This window comes from Engystomops pustulosus, chromosome 5 (assembly GCF_040894005.1).
Source record: "Engystomops pustulosus chromosome 5, aEngPut4.maternal, whole genome shotgun sequence".
Taxonomy (NCBI): Eukaryota; Metazoa; Chordata; class Amphibia; order Anura; family Leptodactylidae; genus Engystomops; species Engystomops pustulosus.
In genome coordinates, this window is record NC_092415.1 from 154,701,547 (window position 1) to 154,716,053 (window position 14,507).

General features: G+C 44.0%; 1 protein-coding gene across 3 annotated transcripts in view; it reads right to left on the minus strand.

Moving 5' to 3' along the window:
* NEK11 (NIMA related kinase 11) overlaps positions 1 to 14,507 on the minus strand; it is a 168,175-nt gene that overhangs the window by 145,526 nt on the left and 8,142 nt on the right. The window lies entirely within an intron of this gene.

Here is a 14,507-nt window from a genome sequence, read left to right on the forward strand (position 1 = left end):
AGAGAGTTCAGGAAAGCTTTGAACACAAGTAAATTGATAGTTTTTAGCCTTGTATATATATATATATATATATATATATGTTTATATATCACAGCTATGTGTCTAATTAATATCATTTCAAATGAAATAACATTGCAATAACAAGAAGTGAACGCGTGAATCAGCATTTCGCATTGTAGTTGTCCTATCTAATAATAATAATCTTTATTTATATAGCGCCATCATATTCCGTAGCGCTTTACAAATCATAGGGGACATCTACAAATATACTATTACATTACAGAGTGCACATGGAGTCATATGGAAAAATAGAAGTGAGGGCCTTGCTCACAAGAGCTTACAGTCTAGCTCAGTGGTGGCGAACCTATGGCACAGGTGCCAGTGGTGGCACTCAGAGCTCTTTTTGTGGGCACCCGGGCCATCGCCCCAGCACACCAGACAGGACTCAAAGAATCTTCCTGCAGTTCCAAGCAACTTAAAAGATGCTGCTTTCAGTCATATTTTGATACTTACTCCGCTGCTTGGGACTGTAGGAAGAGGAAGAATTAGACAGGGTCAAATTATCTTTGGAGGACCTCCGGCTGGCCCCACGATTCTCTGTGTACAGAGGGAAACTGGAAAGAAGCAAAAATAATGAACATTTTCCATCTTTCTACTGTGTTGCTGTCCTCAGGAGGCCAATATGATTAAAAGTTGTTGAACAGGGAGTAATAAGTTACTGCTTTTATTTTTGGTTGGCACCTTGTGATAAATAAGCAGGGTTTTGAGTTGCAGTTAGGGCACTCGACCTCTAAAAGGTTCGCCTTCACTGGTCTAACTTATCTAACTTCATTACATGGCTTCAATTATAAAAGTATAAGTTTAAGGTATAACTAAACTTTTGACAAAATTTCATAAATCAATAGTGCAGATGATAATAAACTTTGTAATATACTTACAAAGAAATTTGTTCACATGCCCTTCTTTTTCCTGCCCTTCTTACTTATTTAATGGGAACCTGTTAGGGCAATTTGCAACACTAAATCACCTACAGATCCTTATGGACCAGTGCGTTAGTTTCTCAAATCACCCTGCATGTTTTTTTCAGTGATTGTCTTAAAAAAATGAACTTCCTGCTTACCTCATCCACCAATGCCCGGGTGTTGCAGTAAATGAAGCCGACGTAGTACACCCTGGCTTTACTGCACAATCTATGTAGGTATGGCGCATGCAGAGTGAAGCGGGGATATTGTTACGGCTTCACTTTTCGCGAAAAGGAGGTGCCGACACGGGATCTGAAGATGTGAGTCCGTTGTGCCTCATCAAACTCACATCTAGGTAAGTAAATAGCTTAGTTTTTAAAATTCTGCCGATGCACAAGCATCATACAGGTCGATTTGAGACCCTAAATCACAGGTCCATTGACAGCTGAGACAGCTGGAACCTGATAAAGTGTCTTTGGACATACCTCTTTACACAGTCCCTAGATAGTCTAATCTTACAGGAAATATTCTGTAGGTATGGACAGAGTTAATAATTAGCCTCCTTATCTGCTTGACTTGGATTGACCTCAGAAGTCTTTCAGATACACTGCTCACAACAGGAAAAAAAAGATGAATAGAGGCACAGAGAAACTGCTATACATTACAAATCACTATTTATATAAAATTATTTACTATTATCCCCTGCTCTATTCAGTTCTGAAATTGAAAACAATGCTACAGTTTAGATACTTAACAAGAAAGACCAGCTATGAAATTATAATGTACATAAACTGCAATTACACAAGGGAAATACAACAATTTCTAACATCTTCATAGGACCAGGACCACGACAAGCAGATGGCAAGGTGGGGAAAAAACACTGCCCAGCACCAGGAAGGGTAGATCCTCCAACACAGAACACTGACCGAGTGCCATGTACATCAGCAAGAGGTGGTTCCCACTATAAATGTGTAAATTTATCCTCTAAAAAAATGATTTTGGGCAATATCATTTCTGCCATTATGCACTAATAGTACAATACTGCCCTCCAGTGGTAAAACTAGAAACTACAATCACTATCTTGTAATAGCTTTCTTTTTTATAGCGCTCATAAAAATCCAAGCTTTTGGAAGTGGCGCAGCTGCTTATAATTGACATCTTAACTAGTTTTACACAGCAGGAGGGGAAAAGTATTGCTTGACTGATTTACTGTGACTCCTGCCCTTCAGGGCTACAATAAACTATTATTTATAGCAGATTTTTCATCTGTCAATGTCTACTTTACCCCCTGGAAAGTGGGATGACAAAAATATATAAAATACTATACCCATTCAGCAGTCACTGACTTGCATGTATCTGCATAGGGACAACAGCTTCCTGGGACGTGGACACAAACGCCATTGTGGAGATTGGGGCACATTTACTTACAGGGTCACCAGAGTTCACTTAAAGTGCATTTAAGATCGTGCGCTGAAATCATGAATGTGTCGCTTCCACACTCAGGTCCGACAGAGTTCACCATCTTTTTTGTGGTGCATCGTTAACATACAGCGTGCGACACAATTTAAAAGTTAAATACGGCCGTCAGTGCGAATCAGTCGGACAGTCTGACGACACGCCCCCTAATCTGTGTCGCATGGAAGCCAGCACAGCTGCACCACAAAAGGGTCATGTGCGCCACAATCCCAGCGCAGACACTTATTAAATACCTGTACAAGCCGTTTTAGCCATGAAGAACGCGAACAGTCTGACTAGAGTGCAGCACACGACCCTTAGTAAATGAGCCCCATTATGTGCAGGTACGCATCTACATGTATGTGGTATATGTATCCCCAACATGATAAACCTTTGTTTTACCCATGTACCATAGCGTATGTTATGTGAGGCGATGTTTAAGACAAGAATCTGTAGCAATATGGACCGTAAAACTGTTTAAGTTACTTATCACTTGTGTGTTTAAAGAGAAATGGCTTCACTGGAAAGAGCTGTGGTCTTAGTTGTGCTCCAAAAGTTTGGTCAAAGTTTGATAGAAAATCAACCTTTTAACCAAATTTATCCTAGTGGCAGAATATGGATGATAAATTAGATGCACGATAAGACTATGCTCTTTTAGGGGGATATTTATCAGGGCCTATGGCCACATCCCCACGCCTGCGCAGTCGCTGCAGTCACTGCATTTATTTCTACAACAGGCAGGGCCTGGCATACAAATATATGCTGCGCAGGACCCCTGAAGCCTCTTGATGTATTGGGCTGCAGCCCCCCCAGTAATGAAATGCCCCACGCAGCCCCCCTAGTAATGAAATGCACCATACTACTCCTTTAGTGATGAAATGCTTTATGCAGGTTCCGCAGTCATGAAATGCCCCATACAGCCGCCATAGTAATGAAATGCCCCATACAGCCTCCATAGTAATGAAATGCCCCATACAGCCCCCATAGTAATGAAATGCCCCATACAGCCCCCATAGTAATGAAATGCCCCATACAGCCCCCATAGTAATGAAATGCCCCATACAGCCCCCATAGTAATGAAATGCCCCATACAGCCCCCATAGTAATGAAATGCCCCATACAGCCCCCATAGTAATTAAATGCCCCACGCAGCCGCCCTAGTAATGAAATGCCCCACGCAGCCTCACTAGTAATGAAATGCCCCATACAGCCACCCTAGTAATGAAATGCCCCACGCAGCCTCACTAGTAATGAAATGCCCCATGCAGCCGCCCTAGTAATGAAATGCCCCACGCAGCCTCACTAGTAATGAAATGCCCCATGCAGCCGCCCTAGTAATGAAATGCCCCACGCAGCCTCACTAGTAATGAAATGCCCCATACAGCCCCCATAGTAATTAAATGCCCCACGCAGCCGCCCTAGTAATGAAATGCCCCACGCAGCCTCACTAGTAATGAAATGCCCCATACAGCCACCCTAGTAATGAAATGCCCCACGCAGCCTCACTAGTAATGAAATGCCCCATGCAGCCGCCCTAGTAATGAAATGCCCCACGCAGCCTCACTAGTAATGAAATGCCCCATGCAGCCGCCCTAGTAATGAAATGCCCCATGCAGCCGCCCTAGTAATGAAATGCCCCACGCAGCCTCACTAGTAATGAAATGCCCCATACTACTCCTCTAGTAATGAAATGCCTCATGCAGCCGCCCTAGTAATGAAATGTCCCAGGCAGCCTTACTACTAATGAAATGCCCCATGCAGCCTTACTACTAATGAAATGCCCCATGCAGCCTCACTAGTAATGAAATGCCCCATACAGCCGCCCTAGTAATGAAATGTCCCAGGCAGCCTTACTACTAATGAAATGCCCCATGCAGCCTCACTAGTAATGAAATGCCCCATACAGCCGCCCTAGTAATGAAATGTCCCAGGCAGCCTTACTACTAATGAAATGCCCCATGCAGCCTCACTAGTAATGAAATGCCCCATGCCGCCCCCCTAGTAATGAAATGCCCCACGCAGCCTCACTGGTAATGAAATGCCCCATGCCGCCCCCCTAGTAATGAAATGTCCCAGGCAGCCTTACTACTAATGAAATGCCCCACGCAGCCTCACTAGTAATGAAATGCCCCATACAGCCGCCCTAGTAATGAAATGCCCCATACTACTCCTCTAGTAATGAAATGCCCCATGCCGCCCCCCTAGTAATGAAATGTCCCAGGCAGCCTCACTACTAATGAAATGCCCCATGCAGCCTCACTAGTAATGAAATGCCCCATACAACCCCCTCTAGTAATGAAATGCCCCATGCCGCCCCCCTAGTAATGAAATGCCCCATGCCGCCCCCCTAGTAATGAAATGTCCCAGGCAGCCTCACTGGTAATGAAATGCCCCATGTCGCCCCCCTAGTAATGAAATGCCCCATGCCGCCCCCCTAGTAATGAAATGCCCCATACAGCCGCCCTAGTAATGAAATGCCCCATACTACTCCTCTAGTAATGAAATGCCCCATGCGGCCCCCCTAGTAATGAAATGTCCCAGGCAGCCTCACTAGTAATGAAATGCCCCATGCAGTCTCACTAGTAATGAAATGCCCCATGCAGCCTCACTAGTAATGAAATGCCCCATACAACCCCCTCTAGTAATGAAATGCACCATACAGCCCCCCTAGTAATGAAATGTCCCAGGCAGCCTCACTAGTAATGAAATGCACCATACAACCCCCTCTAGTAATGAAATGCCCCATGCCGCCCCCCTAGTAATGAAATGCCCCATGCCGCCCCCCTAGTAATGAAATGCACCATGCCGCCCCCCCTAGTAATGAAATGTCCCAGGCAGCCTCACTAGTAATGAAATGCCCCATGCAGTCTCACTAGTAATGAAATGCCCCATGCAGCCTCACTAGTAATGAAATGCCCCATACAACCCCCTCTAGTAATGAAATGCACCATACAGCCCCCCTAGTAATGAAATGTCCCAGGCAGCCTCACTAGTAATGAAATGCACCATACAACCCCCTCTAGTAATGAAATGCCCCATGCCGCCCCCCTAGTAATGAAATGTCCCAGGCAGCCTCACTAGTAATGAAATGCCCCATGCAGCCCCCCTAGTAATGAAATGCACCATGCCGCCCCCCTAGTAATGAAATGTCCCAGGCAGCCTCACTAGTAATGAAATGCACCATACAACCCCCTCTAGTAATGAAATGCCCCATGCCGCCCCCCTAGTAATGAAATGCACCATGCCGCCCCCCCTAGTAACAGAATGCCCAATGCAGCCCCCCGTAGTGAAATGAGCAAACGTGAATAATCCTGTGGCACATCCCAGGTAAAGTTAAAAAAAAAAATGAATTTCTTTATTTAGGAATCTATTAAAATGTCATAGTACGAATCATAGCTGGTAGGTAGGACAAACAAGCCTGTGCTTTTCAGGATATGATTCATACTATTACATTTTAATGGATTAGTAAATAAAGAAGACATTTTTTCTCTTATAGCTGGGATGTGCCACAGAATTATTTGCGTTTTCTGCGTTACTACAAGTCAGACGGTGAGTTGCACTCCTATATGGATTCCACCACACTACTTGGGGTAAAGTAAATACTTTTTTTATACTATTTTGCTAGAAGTGTCATGCCCCTTCCCCCTCCTAATGAAATGCCCTGCAGACAATCGGTGTATAAAAAAGAAACTTACATACTCACCCCCGATGCTATCCAATGCTGTGCGCGGCTCCTCTTACTTCTCCTCTTCCAGAGACATCGGCCATCTGCTCTGCCCGTGGCACACGCTATGACCCGGTGGTGGCGCCACTGCTGATGTTGTAGGGTGCGCGGAGGGCAGAGCATATGGACGCGTCTCTGCCTGGTCTGTTACGAGTGAAGAGGAGAAGTAAGAGGAGCCGTGCAGAGCATCAAAAAGCATCGGAAAGGTGAGTATGTAACTTTCTTTTTTTTTATACACTGGTATAAAAGCCGCGTTAGTTTTTTCAGCACATTTTTGGGCTGACAATCTCGGCTTCTACACAATACATGTTATTCCCTCCCTGACAATGCTAATACATTTTTATGCTAAAAACTTACAGACTACCTTAACAGGGTTGTACCAAGTTAACAAGTTATTCCTTATCCACAGGCTCACTGGTGAGGTCCAGACAGCTGGAACTCCCATGGATCGCAAGAATGGGCGCACCGGAGAACGGAGGTCTCGGTCTCGGTGGGTGAAGGAGCTGGACGAGCTCACACACTGCTACTCTACTGAATAGTCTGGGATTGTTGCACAGAGCTCGGTTATCTCCAGTATTCCTATTCACTAACTTGCCAACTTGTTACAACCTCTTTAAATATCCGACTATAGTGCAAAACCACAGAGCAAACCCAGAAGATATCTACGGTGGGTACACAGATCCTATACTATCTGCCACTACTAGTTTCTCTGTAAGAGCCATCTGCTGTTACAGGAGAGCAGCCACTGGGAATATGTCTCACTGTGTTCGGCCAGCTGGCCATTCTTCATTCCAGGGGAACGGATTTATTGGCAGCTTCTCTCTACTAGCTTCACACTGTCTGAGGGCAGATATTGTAAATCTTTAATGTATTTGTCCAGGTACAGGCAGTCCCCGGGTTACATACAAGATAGGGTCCGGAGGTTTGTTCTTAAGTTGAATTTGTATGTAAGTCGAAACTGTATATTTTATAATTGAAGTTCTAGACAAATTTTTTTTCTTTTGTCCCAGTGACAATTGGAGTTTAAAAATTTTAGCTGTAATTGGACCAAGGATTATCCATAAAGCTTCATTACAGACACCTTACAGCTGATCATTGCAGTCTGGGACTATAGTAAAGCATCCAGAGAGCTTCACCAGAGGTCACAGTGGGCAGAGGGGTCCGTCTGTAACTATGGGTTGTCTGTAAGTCGGTTGTCCTTAAGTAGGGGACCGCCTGTATCTCCAAACCTAACGTATCAATTCATATGTTATTGATAGTACAATATACACTCACCGGCCACTTTATTAGGTACACCTGTCCAACTGCTCATTAACACTTAATTTCTAATCAGCCAATCACATGGCAGCAACTCAGTGCATTTAGGCATGTAGACATGGTCAAGACAATCTCCTGCAGTTCAAACCGAGCATCAGTATGGGGAAGAAAGGTGATTTGAGTGCCTTTGAGCGTGGCATGGTTGTTGGTGCCAGAAGGGCTGGTCTGAGTATTTCAGAAACTGCCGATCTACTGGGATTTTCACGCACAACCATCTCTAGGGTTTACAAAGAATGGTCCGAAAAAGAAAAAACATCCAGTGAGCGTCAGTTCTGTGGGCGGAAATGCCTTGTTGATGCCAGAGGTCAGAGGAGAATGGGCAGAAAGGCAATAGAAAGGCAACAGTGACTCAAATCGCCACCCGTTACAACCAAGGTAGGCAGAAGAGCATCTCTGAACGCACAACGTCGAACTTTGAGGCAGATGGGCTACAGCAGCAGAAGACCACACCGGGTGCCACTCCTTTCAGCTAAGAACAGGAAACTGAGGCTACAATTTGCACAAGCTCATCGAAATTGGACAGTAGAAGATTGGAAAAACGTTGCCTGGTCTGATGAGTCTCGATTTCTGCTGCGACATTCGGATGGTAGGGTCAGAATTTGGCATCAACAACATGAAAGCATGGATCCATCCTGCCTTGTATCAACGGTTCAGGCTGGTGGTGGTGGTGTCATGGTGTGGGGAATATTTTCTTGGCACTCTTTGGGCCCCTTGGTACCAATTGAGCATTGTTGCAACGCCACAGCCTAGCCTGTCCATCCCTTTATGACCACAATGTACCCTGTAACATCTGATGGCTACTTTCAGCAGGATAATGCGCCATGTCATAAAGCTGGAATCATCTCAGACTGGTTTCTTGAACATGACAATGAGTTCACTGTACTCAAATGGCCTCCACAGTCACCAGATCTCAATCCAATAGAGCATCTTTGGGATGTGGTGGGGGAGTGATGGGAGATTCGCATCATGGATGTGCAGTCGACAAATCTGCGGCAACTGTGTGATGCCATCATGTCAATATGGACCAAAATCTCTGAGGAATGCTTCCAGCACCTTGTTGAATCTATGCCACAAAGAATTGAGGCAGTTCTGAAGGCAAAAGGGGGTCCAACCCGTTACTAGCATGGTGTACCTAATAAAGTGGCCGGTGAGTGTATTTTAATGCTTCGCCCTGTACAACAAATTACCTAGAATCAGCTGTGGCATCCAAAAAGTGAAACAATTCTATGTGTTTTACCATATTGTGGCCGGTGAGTGTATATACTGACTAATGAAAATCTACAGTCACAGTCCACAATAAAAGACATAATTATATGAGCTTATCCAGGACTCAGGAGAGGCTAATAATGGTGGAGTAGAACCTGGAAAATCATCAATAAGTACAGCAAAAACGCTGAGACAGATGTTAACTTCTTAATGGTAGTCTACCCTTGGTTTATAGTTGTAGATATTTTATGAAAAGTTTAAGATATCAAGCATTAAAAATTATCATAAAAAACATAAACCTAAAAAAAAAAGATTACTAATCTCTTCCTTTAAACATACAAAATATATACAATAACTCACCTGCTGGTCCAGCCCACCTAGCACACTGTCTTATTTTTATCTTATATCATATATATATATATACATATATATATATATATATATATATATATATATATATGTTGCATACACCAAAAGTACATAGGTAACACCATATACAACAACCCCCACCAAGCTAAACCAAACTGACAACCGAAATTAAAATAAAACACACTTTCAAATAACAGACCCCCCCCACACACACACACACAAATAAATCCCCTACCTGTAAATGATTTTATTGTTAAACAAATACATAATACAGAATAGAAGCTTAACTAAACCAGGTTTGACCAATTATCTTAATTCAAACTGGTCAAAAACATATGCGTTTTTCAAAAATGGAGAAGAGCAACTAAGGAACGCTAAAGGAGAACTCCCACCAAAGGCCACAGAAAATTGACCCATAAGCCTCTGAGTACTCTGCCACTGCACCTTTCTTCTCGAGGACACAAAAAGTGTGACATCATTGACATATGCTACCACCCAAAGAGTGTTAAACAGAAAATAAAGAAAATGAGATGTGTATAAGGGACACAAAATATAATTTTATTGAGTTTAACATAAACAATGATTAAAACCATCTAAAAAGCCAGGAAAGACTGCACACAATGGGGCTTATTTACTAAGGGTTCCGCAGAACGCAGTTTCATCAGATTTTCAAAATTTTCGGGATTTGCGCTGCCGTGACAGGTATTTAACTGGGGATTGTGTCGCACGCGATCGGATTGTGGCACAGCTGCGATGGCTTTCACATTCAATTTGTGTCGCTAGACATGCACTCACACACACCGCGAAGAAGAAGAAGGTGAAATCCAGCGGGAAAGTGACACATGCACATGATCAGGCGCACAATCTTTGTGAATCGCGGCACAATGCATTCCGGTCGGATTATGCACTTTCGGGGATCGCGCAGGACGGGTAAGTAAATGTGCCCCAATAATTCTCTCAGAATGTATAAAGCTACAGCAATGTACCCTTTGGGCTCCAAGAAACACTATATATGTAAAGGTACGTGCTAGAAAACCAAAAGAATCTAATGGAGCAAGATATTATGAGAAATAGTACAAAGCAGATTCAGCACAGTAAAAACATGGTATTAGGTTACATTACCGTAATAATATAAGTAGAGGAAACCGGTCTGACAGGAAGGAACCCAAAGAGTGGCTTCCGGTGCCACCAATGACTTCAAAAAGACCACAATGAACCCTCCTAAGGAATGGGTCACATGCAAACAAGTATAATAGCAGGCTCAGAGGACAACTCTGATGAACACCACACTCAACCTCAAAAAAGCTGTCAAACCAAACGTTCAGTGGCGGGAACCTATCTGCTTCTGCTTACCTTCAGCCAATCAACAAACCCGCCGGAAGGCCACATGCCAGAGGTACTCGTGATGGTATTGAATACTCCATGCCATGTACTGGGAAGCGGGAAAAAAATTCCAAATGCAGTGAAAATGGTGAAAAAACGCATTTGCGCCATTTTCTTGTGGGCTTGGATATAACGGCTTTCACTGTGCGCCCCAAATGACATGTCTACTTTATTCTTTGGGTCGGTACGATTTCGAGGATACCAAATTTGTATAGGTTTTATAATGTTTACATACATTTACAAAAGGTCTATAAATAACGAAAAAAACAAGGATGTAAACCAACTGGACCTGGATATTTCTTGAAGGCAATCCCTTCAATCACCAGTCTGACTTTCTCTTCCTTGATCATCTCATGCCAAAAGATCAAGAGAGGGGACTACTCCCGGCTCAGGGACAGTTTTACAGTTTTAGCCAGGAAAGATGACTTCACATCCCAATCTATGCTTCCGAATTGCCTGGATTGTGGGGCTCTGACTCTACTTCTTCTCCTCCCTGCTCCCTCTGTACTCTACCCGTGGTGACGCCCCCCCAGAGCCCTTCCACTTAATGTACATAAATATTAAAGTTAATTTTTAACCAAGCAGCAGGAGTAGAGATCCTAATAAACATACAACTGTATTTACCCTAGTGAAAGATACCCAAGCATCTTAATACCGCTATAAACTAGTGCTAGATTTTCTTTAATGACTACAGATGTACACAGGTCAATATGGTAAAACACATAGAATTGTTTCACTTTTTGGATGCCACAGCTGATTCTAGGTAATTTGTTGTACAGGGCGAAGCATTAAAATACACTCACCGGCCACTTTATTAGGTACACCATGCTAGTAACGGGTTGGACCCCCTTTTGCCTTCAGAACTGCCTCAATTCTTCGTGGCATAGATTCAACAAGGTGCTGGCAGCATTCCTCAGAGATTTTGGTCCATATTGACATGATGGCATCACACAGTTGCCGCAGATTTGTCGACTGCACATCCATGATGCGAATCTCCCATCACTCCCCCACCACATCCCAAAGATGCTCTATTGGATTGAGATCTGGTGACTGTGGAGGCCATTTGAGTACAGTGAACTCATTGTCATGTTCAAGAAACCAGTCTGAGATGATTCCAGCTTTATGACATGGCGCATTATCCTGCTGAAAGTAGCCATCAGATGTTGGGTACATTGTGGTCATAAAGGGATGGACATGGTCAGCAACAATACTCAGGTAGGCTGTGGCGTTGCAACGATGCTCAATTGGTACCAAGGGGCCCAAAGAGTGCCAAGAAAATATTCCCCACACCATGACACCACCACCACCAGCCTGAACCGTTGATACAAGGCAGGATGGATCCATGCTTTCATGTTGTTGACAACAAATTCTGACCCTACCATCCGAATGTCGCAGCAGAAATCGAGACTCATCAGACCAGGCAACGTTTTTCCAATCTTCTACTGTCTAATTTCGATGAGCTTGTGCAAATTGTAGCCTCAGTTTCCTGTTCTTAGCTGAAAGGAGTGCCACCCGGTGTGGTCTACTGCTGCTGTAGCCCATCTGCCTCAAAGTTCGACGTACTGTGCGTTCAGAGATGCTCTTCTGCCTACCTTGGTTGTAACGGGTGGCGATTTGAGTCACTGTTGCCTTTCTATCAGCTCGAACCAGTCTGCCCATTCTCCTCTGACCTCTGGCATCAACAAGGCATTTCCGCCCACAGAACTGCCGCTCACTGGATGTTTTTTCTTTTTCGGACCATTCTCTGTAAACCCTAAAGATGGTTGTGCGTGAAAATCCCAGTAGATCAGCAGTTTCTGAAATACTCAGACCAGCCCTTCTGGCACCAACAACCATGCCACGTTCAAAGGCACTCAAATCACCTTTCTTCCCCATACTGATGCTCGTTTTGAACTGCAGCAGATTGTCTTGACCATGTCTACATGCATAAATGCACTGAGTTGCCGCCATGTGATTGGCTGATTAGAAATTAAGTGTTAACGAGCAGTTGGACAGGTGTACCTAATAAAGTGGCCGGTGAGTGTATATACAATGTGCTCCAATTTTTAGCATAAACAGCCCCAACAAATTAAAAATATTAGAGACACACATTTCTGTATGGATTATAGTGTATGCCGCACTGTCCCACAAAGTTACCATAGACCAGTGATGGCGAAGCTTTTAGAGACCGGGTGCCCAAACTACAACCAAATCCCACTTATTTACCATAAAAGTGGCATCAAGACAATTTAAACAGTAACTTATTGCTCCCTGCTCTTCCACAACATTCAATCACATCGGCCCCCGACTACACCGATATACTTGAAAGCAGGAGGACAAATTCATACATCATTGTAGCTTCTCTCCAAGGTCTCTCTGTACCAGAAGAATCATGGGGCCAGCAAGGTAAAAGGTAATCTGGCATGTAGTTCCAATCAGTCAAAGATGTGTCGCCTTAAAAGAGCATCATCTCAAGTTGTCTGGGACTGCAGGAAGATTCAAGTCCTGTCTGATGAACTGTGTCCTGGGATGGCAGCCTGGGTGCCCAGAGAAAGAGCTCCGAGTGCCACTTCTGGCACCCGTGCCATAGGTTGGCCATTACTGCCATAGACATTGCTCCCCCCAAATTAAATTTTACATATACAGTGTCTCACTTTTAATTAAAATGTGCAGTCTTTCAAATCATAATATTGTGCCTGTTATGAATTATTATAATAGCAATTTACATAAATACTTCACCAGAACAAAGCTTAACGCATAAATACAGGACCAGTATGCAGTTAAATACATAAGTAGAGTACTAGAACCAAACTTCATACAGGAACACAGCACCAGGACCAATTCCCAGTCACACTGTATTCTGCCCCAGTATATAGGGAGCCAGCACACTGCGCCAAAAACCCGGGGAAATTCGGTGCAAATCGGAAAAATTCAGGACCCCCACAGTGTGGCGAGAACTGTTAAAAATGTGGTAATATGTTCCCATTATAAGTAGACTTTTTCTCTCAAATACGTGATCCTGCTGCTTCTCTCCGCAGCAACTGAAAAGACTTCCCTTAGAAATGGTCCAGGGAGGATAAGAACATTACAGTCCAGACTGGAAACTCTGTGAGAGGGTCTCCGGCCTTCCATGTGCCATTCATGGTAGTGTAGTGGGCTAGGTACCCGCAGGCACTAACTGCATGGTACAAGAGAGGAAGTGAGATTGTGATTTGCAGAAAATCTGCTGCGAATAATACTGAAAACTACCTCTAGGAAGACTGATAACAGAGGAATGAGCTCTAGTAGGGAAAGGGAGACTGTCAGCAGGTGTGTATACATTTATGGGGACCTCCCTATAGGTAGAATACATCATATGTTCCTGATGTATTCTGGATCATGGGGGAAACCAAATCAAATGTTTTGTAGTTTCTGAAGTGCTAGAACAACTGACAGCAGCGCATTAGCTTCTGATTCTTTATTAAGGATTACAGTCTCTGGAAGAGTCAGTACAGCTCATTCTCATCTTTCACGTTATATTCCTTCCACTTGTCATTAAAGGAAATGGCCAGGGTCGGCTCCAGGTTTTAGTAGGCCCCTGGGCAACAGAGCCTCAGTGGGCCCCTTTTCCCTAAAACAGTGGGGGCGAACCTATGGCACGGGTGCCAGAGGTGGCACTCAGAGACCTTTCTGTGGGCACCCAGGCCTTCACACCAACACAGTTTGCCAGATAGAACTCAAGTCTTTCTCCTGTGGTCCAATACAGCCCAGGACGTGTCATGCGCTATTTTAAAGCGACATCATTGGCTACAGGAGGAGCAAGAATTTGTGGATAGAGATGGATTGTCGTTGGAGCTCCTGCTCTGGATCCCCTGATTCTTCCTCTTCAGGGAACCCTGGAGGGAAGCTTCAACGCAAATTTCGAAATCATCTTTCTATTGAAATGGTGAACTCGGGACGCTAATACAATTAAATTAAAGTAATACAGCAGGGATCAATAAGTTACTGTTTAAATTGCCATGTTGGCATTTTGCGACATATAAGTGGGTTTAGGTTGTAGCTTGGGCACTCTGTCTCCAAAAGGTTCGCCATCACTGCCCTAAAATATTACTTAGTTTATCATACCAAACAGA